The sequence below is a fragment of the Gopherus flavomarginatus genome, chromosome 5, assembly GCF_025201925.1.
Source record: "Gopherus flavomarginatus isolate rGopFla2 chromosome 5, rGopFla2.mat.asm, whole genome shotgun sequence".
NCBI classification, from domain to species: domain Eukaryota; kingdom Metazoa; phylum Chordata; order Testudines; family Testudinidae; genus Gopherus; species Gopherus flavomarginatus.
The window spans coordinates 19,761,305-19,775,773 of record NC_066621.1 but is presented as its reverse complement, the minus strand read 5'-3'; the positions used below and the strand labels follow the sequence as shown (position 1 = coordinate 19,775,773).

The 14,469-nt window shown below is 48.2% G+C and overlaps 1 protein-coding gene across 6 annotated transcripts in view; it reads right to left on the bottom strand.

Moving 5' to 3' along the window:
* LOC127051142 (inositol 1,4,5-triphosphate receptor associated 2-like) overlaps nt 1–14,135 on the bottom strand; it is a 30,366-nt gene extending 16,231 nt beyond the window's left edge. For 2 of the 6 annotated variants that reach the window (XM_050953055.1, XM_050953059.1), the window contains exons 1-2: nt 6,920–7,129; nt 4,014–4,199 (exon numbers count right to left, since the gene is read on the bottom strand). The gene's annotated coding sequence lies outside the window, so the exon portion shown is untranslated. Of the gene's footprint in view, nt 1–4,013; nt 4,200–5,486; nt 5,560–6,915; nt 7,130–11,529; nt 11,685–14,077 lie in introns of those variants that run through there. The other 4 variants (XM_050953060.1, XM_050953056.1, XM_050953058.1 and 1 more) reach the window with 4 other exon arrangements.
* Nucleotides 14,136–14,469: the final 334 nt, after the last annotated feature.

Sequence of the window (14,469 nt, the reverse complement as noted above, 5' to 3'; positions counted from 1 at the left end):
CAGTGCCTACAGCAGCGTCTGAACCCAGCACGTGTGTTTTCCAAGCAGCCACTACAGCTGGTGACTTTGCACCCTCCCTTTTGCCTTGGCAAAGGGGAAAGTGAAGCTGTTTACCCCCAAGTGGGTCTCACTGACAGACGCATTTCCTGGCACTGGGGAAAAAAAGGGTCACATTCTGCAGTGAGGTGAGAATGCAGCAGGAGCCCAGATACCCCAGGGATGGGCACAGGGTAGATACATTAGATAAGTATGTATGAAGACGGGTGGCTAGATATACTGATGAACCAATAGAGAGAATCCGTGGATGGTTGGCTAGACCAATGGCGAGAGAGAAAAAGATGGAGATAGATAAGTGTATATATGGAGGTAAATGGGTAGGTATAAACAGGTAGTAAGACTTGACAGTGAGGAAAGAGTTAATCTGTATTGTACAGAAGGGAGCCAAAGGTCTTCATGGTGTTTTATTAGCATTATTATCGTTAATAGCATTCCCTGCAGCTATGTCATCATCCCACTGAAGCGGCTGAGGGTTTACATCAGCCCTCTGCTTTGTTAAAAGGTCACAGAGATAAATAAGCCAGTGTGATGGGCATAGAATTGTTAGGGAGAGGAACATGGTACACCTAGAGGACTACAGTATCAAGGGGGAACGCAGTCAAAGGGAGATAATTGGCCAAAACGATCATTAAAAATAGACTAAGAAAACATCTGGAAGAGCCTGATCTAGGATCTACCCAACAAGGCTCCTGCAAATGAAAATCATGTCTCGCTAAGCTATTAGGGCTCTTTGGAGGTGTCCCTAACCTAGCAGATACAGGAGAATGAGCTGACGTAGCTTACAAAGGATACATTTACATACTTGGTCCTGCTTTGGCACAGCAAGATGGACTAGATGACGTCTCGAGGCCCCTTCCAGCCATGTATTTCTTAAAACTATGTCTACACTGCAATCATGGGGTGTGGTTGCAGCTCATGTAGACCTTGTACCTGAGCTAGCAAGGTCACAGAGCAGAGTAAGCCAGGGCAGCATGGGCATCAGTGTGGCTAGCCACCCTAGTAACAACCCACAGTTCTGGGAGGGTTTGGACAGCCCACCCTGAAGCCTGTCCTACCACTGCTTCGCTGCCCTGGCACCAGAGATCACTAAATTAAAACCAGCTCAAGTACATCTATACCACAAGCCGCAGTCACCCTGGGACTGCAGTGTAGACGCACCCTTAGGCTTTCAAAGGCTATTAGGGACATTTAGTCATGGGAACAGTGGGCAAGTATTGGGGTGGAACAACCCCAGGGCAAGAGACAGGGGGCCAAGAGTAGGATTAAGTGGTTGATCTTTATCATGGTGAACGGCTATCTGCGGGGGCCTCAAGGATCCACACTAGGCCCTGTGCTGTTTAATATGTCTATTCATGATCTGGCAAGGGAGGTTGTGAAGGAGTGGCCTCCTCCCAGGTGCCCCCTCAGGGCAGCCCTGAATGCAGTCCCTTGACTCAGTTTCCCCTCTTGGCTCCTCAAACGCAAAAGAGGCTTTTACAAATCCAGCCACAACAGCCCTCCTTAGGGTCTTGTTTAGTAACTTACAGCTCTAAATTAAGCAGAAAAATCTCCCCTCCAGCCATAAACTGTGCATCGTCCCAAACTCCCGTCAGGTTCTTTCTGCCTGAGCAGGCTATTCCCAGCAACTCCCCTAGTTTCAGGGTCTTCCCTGCAGGAGCCTCTCTTGCTTTGCAGTCTCCCCACAGCCTCCCAAGCTTTCCCCTCCCTCTGCAGCTTCCTGCTGCCCTTTACACTGCCCTCTGCAGTGAGGTGAGAATGCAGCAGGAGCCCAGATACCCCAGGGATGGGCACAGGGTAGATACATTAGATAAGTATGTATGAAGACGGGTGGCTAGATATACTGATGAACGAATAGAGAGAATCCGTGGATGGTTGGCTAGACCAATGGCGAGAGAGAAAAAGATGGAGATAGATAAGTGTATATATGGAGGTAAATGGGTTGATGATGACATAGCTGCAGGGAATGCTATTAACGATAATAATGCTAATAAAACACCATGAAGACCTTTGGCTCCCTTCTGTACAATACAGATTAACTCTTTCCTCACTGTCAAGTCTTACTACCTGTTTATACCTACCCATTTACCTCCATATATACAGGGGAACCCCTCTCCTCCGTACCCAGCTGGTTCTGAAATCTGATTAAACCTCACAGCTCATCCCAGGTATGGCAGGCAGAGTTAACAGTACTGGGCTGGCCAGCTCCAGGCATCCAGCACTCATTGAGCAGGACTGAAAATCCCACAGGAAACCACTGCAGCAGTTTGCTCAAACAATATTGCGTTGATGCAAGAACACCTGGGAGCTTTGGGGTTAATTTAATCCCAATGATTGGGTTTAAATCATGCACCCAATACCGCAGAGCAGATGTATGGGAATCACAGTTGTCAGCAGCCAGGACTTACGCAACAAGAGTTGGATAAAGGACTCTGCCACTTCAATATTAGAGAGGATTAAAGGAAGGAAGCATTGGCGCAGGAGGACATCCAGGGACTTGTAAGAAGATGCAGACCCCGTATTTATCAGATTACGGTTGATATTGTTTCCTTTGTAACTAGGTTATTGCTTTCATTATAGGGCTATGGCTCTTTATATGAAGCCACTTAATCATCTTTGGAAAGAACTTTGGGAACTATGGATGGAAGATACTAAAGTTTAATAATGAACGAATATGTGATACTTCTGTCCCTCGGTTTCTCCATCCATAAAAGGGGGATAATGACCCTGACCTGCTTTGTAAAGTTTCCTTTCCAGAGGAATGATGCTTGGCAAGTGCCAAGTATCATTATTCTCCACCAGAGCCCCACTTTAAACTTTATAAACATGAGTCGTCCTACTGATGTGAAACAGGACTCAAGTTAAGGCCCCAATCCTGCAACTAGATCCACGGGGGGGGGGGGGGGGAGAAGGGCGCCTGGCGCAGAGCAGAATGGTTTGTGTGTATGATTGTTGTATATTCTGGAAAGATGTGATCTGTGAATATTGTGCATTGCTGAGCATTCTGCCACTGTTAGAATAGATAAGTGAGATTTCTGGTGTACATTTTATAAGTGGGCTTGGAAGGATTAGATCTATCAGTAATTGTCAGTAACCATCAATTTCACCATACACACATAACCAGCTACAAAATATTTCCATGAAAAATCAAAAGTTTACGGATAGGAAAAATTGATGCTTGAGAACTTGGAGTTTAAGGATATTGAACTTGTATATTTTGACATGTGATGTTGACAATTTGTTTTAACAGTTATAAAGCTTTCACTTATTGAATTGCAGCATCTACTGTCATTAAATAATGGCCTGATCCACTCAACCCCATAGTTTCCCACAATTGTGAAGGCTTAAAAAAAAAACAGAAAAAAAACAGAAAAATGTTTTAAAATAGACCTTATCAATTAAAATTATATAAAAAATTGAACTCCGCCAAGCCTCTTTATAAGGTATAGCTTGGGCATGTGAGTTAAGGACATTTGTTTCATGCTGGTTTAAAGAGTGAAAAAGGAAATAAAAAAGTCCATGTAAATCTAACAGTCAATGCAGAACAACGTAATGGTATGTTACACCATGACCTGCCTACAAGTCATATGCCCATATGCAAAGCTGGTACAATAGAATATGATCAGAAATGTGCCAATCGCCTATTCTTACTATTTGCATTGTGGTAGCACCTATGAGCCCCAGTCATGGCCCAGGATCTTACGGTGCAAGGTGCTGTACAGACACAGAACAGATAGATGGTCCTGCCCCAAAGAGCTTACAACCTAATAAGTAATACCCAGCTCCTATCCAGTGCTTTTCATTAGTAGATCTCAAAGTGCTTTACGAAGAGCAGTATCATTATCCACATTTTACAGATGGGGAAACTGAGGCAGAGAGTAATACATCTGTAACACCTAAATCTCTCCTCCAGATATCTATCAGTTCAGTGACTACCAAATACCTCCCTGGGTACTTACCTATGTGAGCCTGCTGGAAGGATCAATACGTAGATTTTGTGGGGTGACCCCACTTTGATCTGTGAACACCAGACTGCGGGGGATCTGTCAGTGGAGTGAGGTGGGAAGCTGAAGACAAAGAAAGAGAAGGAGTGCTGCAGAGGGATGGCAACACTCTCTGGAGCTCATGGGGTATGCTGAGCGGCCCTACGGGTGAGAGAGACAGTCAGAGGGGCAACACCACCACGGACAGGCAGCAGAATTCTTCACTTCAGAAGAAGTCAGCATTTGAAACAGAACAGGCAGGGAATGTGCTGATCTGGGGGTTCCTTTAGGAGGGGTTCCCCCTTGTCCCAGAGAGGCAGAGATTCTGGGTTTGTCATGCCGTTCCCTCACTGCAGAACCCCAGTGGGATCTCAGGGCCAGACCAAGAACTCAATTCAGCCCCAGCCAGCCTTGGCGTGGGCAGCTAATGGAGGGAAGGGACGAGTCAGGAGTCCCCTCCAAATGGTTCCTCCTGCTGGAGCTAGAGAACTACATCCATCAGCTGGAAGCAGCGGCGAGGTAAGGACTCATGCTCCCCAAATAAGGGTTACACAGGGCCCCTTTGAGCAGCCTCCACTACAACCCAGTCAAACACACAGGCACTCCCACCTCCATCAAGGCTGATGGGGCTATGGACAAAGGCCTCACGCATCGTTTCAGGGGGGCATCCCATGAAACTGTGGGGCGATGCACTGTGATCTGTAGCATCTCCTGAATCTCTGTGGCCCTGGGAGCCTGTGACAGAGACCCCATTTCACACCACACCTGGAACTCTGCCCTCCTTGTGCTAACCCAGACCCCATGCCTACTCTGGGCCTCTCCACAGCCCCCCTTTTGTGGTTTGCGCCCTACTGATCCTCTCTGGACCAGCTGGGGAGTGAGCGGTTCTCTCTCCATGCTCATTACACCTGCTCCCTGTGGTCTCTGTTGCCAGGAAGACATACAGGGCAGCCTGGGTGAGGATGCCAATTCACCATCCCTTCCCAGCACTGGAGAACAAGCACGTTCCTCTGAGCCCCCTTGCCCCTGTCCAGAGCTGTCTGTACCCTGACGTGGCCTGTCAGGGTCTCTTCTAAGGCCATCCCTGGCCCCACCATTACCCTGCCAGAGTGCTGGCACACCCAGGGCAGAGTCCTCCAGGGCTGCATGCCAAGGCTGGGTACAATGAGCCACTCTACCCTCCGCAATGGATAAACCCTGCAGGGGAGGGGAGACCAGCCTGAGACAGAGCTGGCACTCTGAAGGGACCCAAGCCCAGCCCTGCCCCTTGTTTCCAGCAGAGGCCGGAGGAGTCCTGAGCTTTGGGGTGCCCCTGTGAGCTGCCCTGCCAGAGACTCCCTGGAAGCCTGGAGCTGCAAGGCAGGCCCTGGGTGTGCAGGGCAGATAACCCCCTGCCTCCAAGTAGCCCTCCACACAGAGCCCTGCCCCCAGCCTCTCCTCCTCGCCTACCTTCGACAGGTCTTTGGCTCTGGGAGGAGAGACCCTCCCCTAGGACGTGGCTTTGGAGAAGCAGGCAGTGGAGAGGGTGGGCCCAGGGAGAGCTCGGTGCCGCAGCAGTGTTGTGCCCAGTGGAACATTCTTCTGCTGTCGGAGCATCTGTTTACGGTGGCTCCCTTCCCACAGCCTGACTTTTTCTCAGTTATATACACAAAGCTCACCGCCACGCTGCCCCCTCCCCTGCCAAGCCCACAAGCCCAAGGCAGGAGGCAGGCAGGGTGCTGGGCAGGCTAATAACCCCCTAGCCCCTTCCATCCACTGATCTCCAATCACTTGGCAAACTAATGAACTAAGCCTGACAACACTCCCTCCCCCCATCCCCGGGAGTGAGCCAACTGATCCATTTCTGACAACTGGGGAAACTGAGGCACACAACACATGACCGTGAACAAGTCACTTCCATTCTAAGTCAGTGGCAGAGACAGGGAATCAAACCCAGCTTTGCTGTTAGCCCTTTGCTCCCACCACAAGGAATCAAACTCCTCTGAGTCTCAGGCATCGAGAGAAATACAATATTGTCACACACACACGCTCCCAAGTGACCCTATTCCCCTGCACCACTGGGTCTCTCTTGGGATATATGAGAGAGTCTCATGGACCTTGGCCTCATCTGATCCCAGCTCGCTCCTCTCCACCACCAGGGTGAGACCCTCCCCTGCAACTCCTGCCATGCAGCCTGTGACCTCCCTGTTTCCCTCTTTCACCTCAGCGGTCCATCTGGTTTCAAAACTCAACTGAAAACTCCACCTTACACCCTTGCCTCTAACGTCTCTCATCCTGGCTATTGTTCATTACAGGGGAGGGTGAGCTAGGGGATCAAGTGCTCGACTGGGACCCAGGAGACCTGGGCAAGTCCCTTTCCCTCTCTGGGCCTGTTTCCCCAGATGTAAAACTTACCAACAAATTTCTACTGGAGGTAAAATCAGGGTACCATTATGATAGGTGCAGTATAGTCAGTGCCAGCCCCTGCCCCAAAGAACTTACAGTGTAAAATATACAATGGCCCAGCCTCACAGGACTGACGTGAATCTTCATTCACTGAGGCCCTTTCTAGTCTTCCCACAGAAGACGCTGGAGAAGGCCAAGGTATCATCCTTTTCTGTGGCCAAGCGTTTGGTGCAATGCCATTCTATGGCACTGTATCAAGATGAGGGGGCTCCAGGCAGCAAGCGGGTGGGGGGAGCTCAGGCAGGGAAATGTCAACAGGGCTCCTCCTCTACCTCCTTGGGCTCTCCTCCCACCACACCCAATAGACTCTCAGTGCTGTTCTGCTTGCTACCAAGTATGACGGCCCAGTGGCTCTGCCAGCGATTGTCTCTGGCCTTGGGCGAATCCCTTCATCTCTGCGCCTCACCTCCCCCGTCTGGCTAACGAGACGCACCTACCTCCCAGGAGCCCCGAGGATGCATTCGTGCTTGGAACGTGCTCTGAGGAGGTCAAGGATTAAGCATTCGTGAAGATGCTGTTTCTTGTCTTCTAGTCAGGCCAGGCTGCTCCAGGAAGCTGATCTCCCAGCAGGCACGCTCTCCCTGGAATGTGCTTTCCCTGCTCCCAGCCGTTAAAGAAGCCCCTTGTTTATAAGCTGCGTTGCCGCCTTGTAAACACTGCGCGCTTGCAATGCTTTCGGCTCCTTCCAGCCCGTTGAGAGCAGAGCTCACAGCCCTTCAAGAAAGAGCTACCCCTGGTATGTGGAAGGGGAGAGTGGGTAAAGCTCCACACCTGGGAAGGTGAGGCACTGCTGCCAGGTCGGGGGGAGACGTGGTACTGACCCAGCATGGAAATGTTGTAGGAAGCCCCCTGCTGTCTCCAGAAAACTTGATGTTTGTCTCTCAAGGATTTCATTAGCATAAGTCAAGATGCTTATACGGCAGCTATCTTCCCCCCAGTATTGCACCACCACTGCCCCCAATGTACAGGCCTAGCGCACCCTCCCACCCATTTTCCCCTATTCCCTGCCACAACAGGCCCCTGATTTCCTTTCCCCCAGCACTGCATCACCCTCCCTGTGACCCCCACTCTCTTGCCAGCAGCATAATGCAGCTGCCCCTACTGATCAAATCGCATTGCAGCCCATAAAGCAGCTTGTTCCCTTAATAAGATTAAAGCTGCAGTCGGGCGATGGCCTTAGGAGCTAAAGATGAGCAGCTACTCCCAGGCAGGAGAGAGACCCATGCAGTCTCAGGGCAGATACAGCCCTAGAGCACACAGTCACCCAAGCCTCCAGGCCCAAGGAAGTAGTGACTCTGCCTTTTCTGAGACTTGCTACTGAAATCCTAAAGTGGTAACACTCAACCCTCCTGGTGCTGCTGCAGGGGAAGAAACAGCCAAAGGCTCCCTGGATGAGCAGCCAAGAAGTACGCAGAAAGATCACACTGTTTGGCAGTGTGTCCACATGGCAGGCTCAGCCCCCTCTTCTGGCTCCTCTGGAAACGCTCACAAGTTCTGGCTGCACCTCCTGATCTAGGCATGCCCCAGCCACGGCCTCGCAATGTTGTGGGACCTTCTCAGCTGGCCAAGACATCCATCCAGCACTGCAGGAGGAGGAAGCTGGACAGGGGGTGCTCTGCAGCTGTGGGGCCTGTGTCTGCTCCCTCGTATCATGCCTCCAAGCTGAGGTCCTCTGGGTGGCGGCCACCAAGTCCCTATGTGCCTTTGAGCAGCAGTGGGCACTGCCTGGGGTTCCCTGCTCAGTGTCCCCTTCTGGTTCCCTGAGTTTTAACCTTTAGACTTCACTCATTCCTGTTTTCTCCTTCGTTGTCCCCAGTACTCAGTTGCAGCCTGGACTGGGCAGTTCCTCTCTCTTTAGCTGAGGGGCCGGGCCTTTCGTTTTGGACACACCTAGACCCACCTGTCCCAGTGCTGCAAATAGTGCCGTAGGCTTGGTGTGTTACTGCCAGACATCCGCACGCAGAACCCACACATGCACTGAACCCACGCTGGCGAGCTCGGCAGCGGGGTATGGGGCAGAGAGCTTGTTGAACTGTGCCCATATCCCTACCTGACCATTTTGCAATGGGGAGGCAGGAAAAGCACAGGTAGCTGGGCTCCCGTTTACACAGTCCTCCAACACCTATTCCACAATTCCTTGTACCTGTATCTTCTACCTACTCACTTTCCACGTGCTCTCCATGCCCCAGAAGCTGCCTGACATTTGGATCAGGCTTCCAAAACAACCTCAATGCTCAGACCTGTATTAATGTTTCACAACGTCCCCAAAGTTTTGGGGCGAGGTGGTTACTGCTTAAACTCCACACACCCCCACCTAGAAAAGTAGAACTGCCAGAACATACTGAGTTCTCTTAGAGGCAGTAACCCCAGAAATGTTTAAGGCTCTACTCATAAAAAGACCTACTTTTATGCACTGGGAATAGGCCCACTGACTTATCTGCAAGATCATGGCCTTCAAAAGCCCTGTTAACCCTTCCAGGATTGGATTGTCTGTACAGCCCCTAGCACACCTGGGCACTGGTCATTGTTGGGGGCCACATTAATACTAGTAATTAGTAATAAAAGCTTAGGATCAATAATAAGGGATCATCACAATTAGAACTTAGTAAACATTTTTTAGATGTTTGAGAGCTGAGCAGAGCTATATGAGAGCTAAGCATAATTACTGTGGGTGGACTGAGATCTTGCCTGGACATTTTGCAAGGCATAACTGTCAAGTTTCACCCCCTTCTTTTCATACTCTAAAGCCTTTATTGAGAGCAAGATTTCTCCCCAACCCCCTCCCTGTTCTCTCTCTCCCTCATTTCTTTCGATTTTGGTGCCTTAGGGTCACGGCATCTCTGCACTAGTTCAGAGAGCAAGCCAGCCCCAAGAAAGAAAATAAGCCCTTTTAATACAGCACTCCTTGGTCATCATCAAGCTTTTGGAGAAACTGGAGGCAAAGGCAGGAAACATCTGACAGATGCCAGATCATCCAGGGGTTAGGGCACTAGCATGGGCACAGAATAGCAAGCAGGGGAAGGGTCTGCAGTTCAGGACTGAGCTGCATTAGACTAGTGGGTGAGAGAAAAGGTGGCCTAGTGATTTGCAAGTCCTCAGTTCAAGTCCCTGGCTTGCAACCAACTCCTGGCAACCTTAGGCAAGTCACTTAGCCTCTGCGTGCCTCAGCTCCCACCGTGTACAATGGAAATAGCCCAGCCTTCCCTCACAGGCATGTTTCAAGGACAAATACCAGAAAGATACTCAGACATTAGGGTGAGAGGAACCAAGTACCTCAGTTAGAGTCCCAAGATCTGCAAAAGGCAGAAGCCAAGTCACAGGTGCAGTTAATAAGCAATAAAATGGAGCAGCATCACTCTTGAGAAATACTTTCACACCTGTGTAGTGAGTTCTACCTGTAGCTCTCAGCATTTTCCAGTTGGCTTCTATGCAATGGGCATTAAACATCCATCTGTAAAATCTAATGTCTGGCTGTTTTAAAGCTCTTTCCAAAGGTTGGTCAATATCATTATCCCCATTTTAAAATGGAGAAATGGCAGTACAGAGAGATCAAGTCAATTACTGAGAAGTCAGTAACAAAACTAGAGAACAGAACCCAGGAGTCCAGACCACCCATCTGGCTCCTTCTCTGCTGAATTCTGTCTTCTCTAATCCATTAGCAACACAGTGAGATAGGTTAGACACAAAAGGTAAGATTTAGCCAAAAAAGGGTGTAGTACAATTTTATTTACATAAAAAACTTAAATATTCTCGTCCTTAGAAGTTGCAACCAAAACAGTACATACTAGGGAAGGGCTTGTTTTCATGATCCAACGTGGAGGAAGAGCAACAAGTAAATAGATAATCTTAAAGAATTAGACAGAAATAGGAGGTCAGCTAAGGGTAACAATGACAGATACACCAGCATGGCAAGATTAAACTGAAAGGTCAGGCTTTTCAAAGAGGGGACATAACCAAAACATATAAAATAGATGGTTTGGGGAAAGTAAATAGGACACCCTCCTATAGACTGTGGCTTTTTCTTCAATGTATAGTGTTGTGGAACTCATTGCTACTGGCAACCACTTTGGGCAGATCAGAAATTTGCATGGATAACTGCCACAAACACAAGATAGGATACCCACTGAAGTGGTTCAGAGCTTCTCTCCTCCAGCTGAGAATAGAGACAACCTCCCTTCCATCCTCTCTCCCTCACCCACCCCACAGTGGCACTGCTGCCTCCAGCTGTTGCTTCCACAGGGCTCAGAGCAGCACAGGGACCTGGCACAAGAGCCTGCTACCCCACACACCCCAATACCACAGAGGTGCAGACACACCCCCATACTTGGGGACAAGAGGCCAAACATCCACATACCTTAACCTATTGATTCCTGAGCAAACCTATGGGGGGAGCTGGGGGGGAAGAGGGTTCTGTTCCATGCAGTCCATCCCCCAGAGACAGCACCTTTGCTATTAAGGTTGTTGGATCAGGCCTTACCCAAACTGTTTGCGTAAGGGGCCCCTAGCTGTGAGCAAGAAGCCAAAAGGGGAGAGCCCGAGTTAATGCACATCAACTGCTGTTTTAATTGTATGCCTGTTAAAGCAGATCTAAAGCAAACCATGAACTCTCCAGTACTATGCTCCATCCATGAGCTGAGTTGCTGGCCCTGTCCTGCTGGAAGAGTCAAATGTTATTTTTTCCATCACCTAGAAGATGCATCAGACACAAACGCTGCCCCCAAGCTTACAACCTAGTAATCAGTGTGGCGTGGGCATGAAGGGAGGCATTTGCTCTAGCTGCCTCTGAGGATTTACAAAGCCCAGCATTGAAATTAACAAGAGATGTTCCTGCTTGATCAGTACCAGCTCTGCTGGCTGATTGAGACCTTATAGACCAAGCCTCTGTACTCTGTTCTCACAATGCCTTTGGTCTGGTAATAAAGATTTCCCTTTAAACCTTGCTTTAAATCTAAACATAACGTAGCCTGCACAAAATGAAAGCATTAAAGCACCCCATGCAGAGACACATTCCAGCTAAGCATCATTAACTGAGAGACAAAGTAATAACCTGATAGAAGATTTCCACAGGCTTCTTCAGATGCGAGCAGCAGCTGCTTTTTCTGGATTCTGGGCTTACACGCCTTGTGCTCTGCTGTGAGATCTACCACCCCCTTAACTGATGCAGCCTACTACAGCCACATCTTCCCAGGCTCCCTTCAAAGCTTCCTTAACCTGCTTTCAAACAGGAACAACTGCGATGATGGGGGATTATCCAGTCCTTTGCTTGCAAAGCAAGTTGCTCAGATGATAGTGGCTGCTGATGCTGCAGGCATGATTGGTTACGTCTGTGTGTAGGGCAAGGCTCAGCAACAAGCAAGAAACAAGCCAATGCACCTTACTGTGGCCCTAACTTCCCCAGCTGGCAACTATCTATTAGCCATCAGACCTTCAGCAACAGCACCCATAAAACAAGCCGCCAGGATGAGAGAGAATTTTAGGATTAAGAAGGCTCCTAGCAAAGCCATAGGAAATGTACCCATTCTCTTTGCTCTTGCTTGGAATTTCAGGCCTGAACAAAATCTCAGCTCAAAAATTCATCAAAACACCTAAGCTCTACCTGATTTCACACGACTGCAGATGCTACACAATTCTGACGCAAAACCTGAATCTGAGTTACAGGAGCTGTCATAAACAAATAGTTAAAGGTTAATGTCTCTTTTACCTGTAAAGAGTTAACAAACAGTAAACCAAAAACACCTGACCAGAGGACCAATCAGGAAACAAGATACTTTAAAATCTGGGTGGAGGGAAGCCTTTGTTTGTGTTTTTTGGGTTTGGCTTTGTTCTCTCTGGATTCTGAGAGGAACCAGACATGTAAGCAGATTCCTCCAATCTTTCTGAAAAAAATCTCTTCTGTTCTAATTTTAGTAAGTACCAGGAAAAGGCTAGTTTAGTCTTTTGATTGTTTTCTGTATTTGCAAATGTGTAGTTTGCTGGGAGTACTTTAAATTGTATTTTGCTGGGGGGAGGCTTCTCTCTAGTGTTTATAAGCTGAAAGACCCTGTAACTTTTACCATTTAAATTAGAGACAACTTTTACTTTTTTTTCTTTCTTTTTATTAAAAGTTTTGCTTTTTAGGACCTGTTTGGCTTTTGTTTTTTTCCCCTTGTTGAGGCTCAAGGGAATTGAGTCTGTACTTACCAGGAAATTGGTGAGAGAAAGGGAGGGGGAAAAGGGTAGAATCCCTTTGTTTAAATTCACAGAGCTTGAATCTGTCTATGTCTCCAGGATAGCCCAGGGAGGGAATGCCTGGGAGGGGGAGAGAAGGGGAGGGGGGGAAACCTGATTTCTCTGTGTTGTGATTCAAGGAGTTTGAATCACAGTGATCTCCTAGTGTACCCATGGTGGGAAAGATCTGGGAGGAAGAAAGGAAAAGGGTGGGGGGGAATGGTTTATTCCCCTTTGTTGTAAGACTCAAGGAATTTGGGTCTTGGGGTCCACAGGGAAGGCTTTTGGAGGGACCAGAGTGCCCCAAAACACTATATATTTTTGGGTGGTGGCAGCTTATCAAATCTAAGCTGGTAATTGAGCTTAGAGGAATTCATGCTGGTACCCATTTCTTTGGACTCTAAGGTTCAGATTGGGGAAATAGACCATGACAGGAGCATAAAGCATACCTGAGTGACTACTTGCCACTGAAAAGCAGCCACTGCCAGGTTGGAATAGGGCAGCTGTTTTAACAGTTTGGAGCAGGAAGTGACCAATACTGTCTAAAATGAAGGGGGAATTGAGGTAGACAGAATGAACACCCAAATTCAAGCTTGGTCAGTATAATGGAGCTAAAACTTTTAACCCTTTGGTGCGAAGACAGGATCACCAGCCACAGTGACACAGCTGTAGTCCTATATCCTTTTTCTAGGCTACAACTAAAAAGCCCTACAGGAACAATAGGCAGTGGCACACTACATTAACTGTGTCAAGGTGATGCCAGCCTTTTACCTTGCCTAAGGATAATCCCAAATCACCATGGGAGACAGCTCACCGTGGCTATCGCCATGTTTTCTTTGAACATGAAAAGCTCATAGGATGTTAGTGGCTCAGTTCAGGCCACTAGCTGCCCCAATGAAGCCACTAAAGGATTTCTGAAGCTACCACATAGCTCTTACTAGAAGGCGTATTGTGTTGGCTCCAGGACATTGGAGTAAATATTACTAAGCAGGATCTGATGTCTGTCCTTTTAAAATAAAGGAATTGTCTGTATATCAGCAATAGAGAGCTGCAGAATGGGTACCTCTTCCCTCTGTCAGCATGGTGCTGTACATCCTGCTCACTAACTCTTCTAAAGTTAGAGACACGCTCCTGAGAATGTTACCATACCGCCTGGAAAGCTCAATCTCTCTTTTTTGCATGTTTGGCAAACAGTGATTCTCCCCCTGAAACTCAGTGAATAAGGCATTTTGTTCCCTTGATGGTGCCTCAGTACATTCTGGAAACGAAGGTGAAGATTTATTACTGACCTGCTGAACAGAGAAAGCAGAGTACAGATCCCAGGAAAGGGGATTGCTCAGGGACTTGGTAATAGAACATGAAGACTTCACTTGTGGGTTTCTACTCACCTTTTTCCAAAGTACAGGTTGGTAAGTGTCAAGGTTCCTTCCCCACTCTGAACTTTAGGGTACAGATGTGGGTACCTGCATGGACACTTCTAAGCTTAATTACCAGCTTAGATCTGGTATCGCTGCCACCACCCCCAAGCACTACTTTTCTTCCCTGGGTAGTCTTGAGAGACTTCACCAATTTCCTGGTGAACGCAGATCCAAACCTCTTGGATCTTAAAACAAGGAGAAATTAACCATCCCCCCTCCTTTCTCCCACCAACTCCTGGTGGATCCAGATCCAACCCCTTGGATTAAAAACAAGGGAAAAATCTATCAGGTATTTAAAAAGAAGGCTTTTAATTAAAGAAAAGAAAACCCTCTGGGAGAGATTAGCATACCAGTTACTCTCT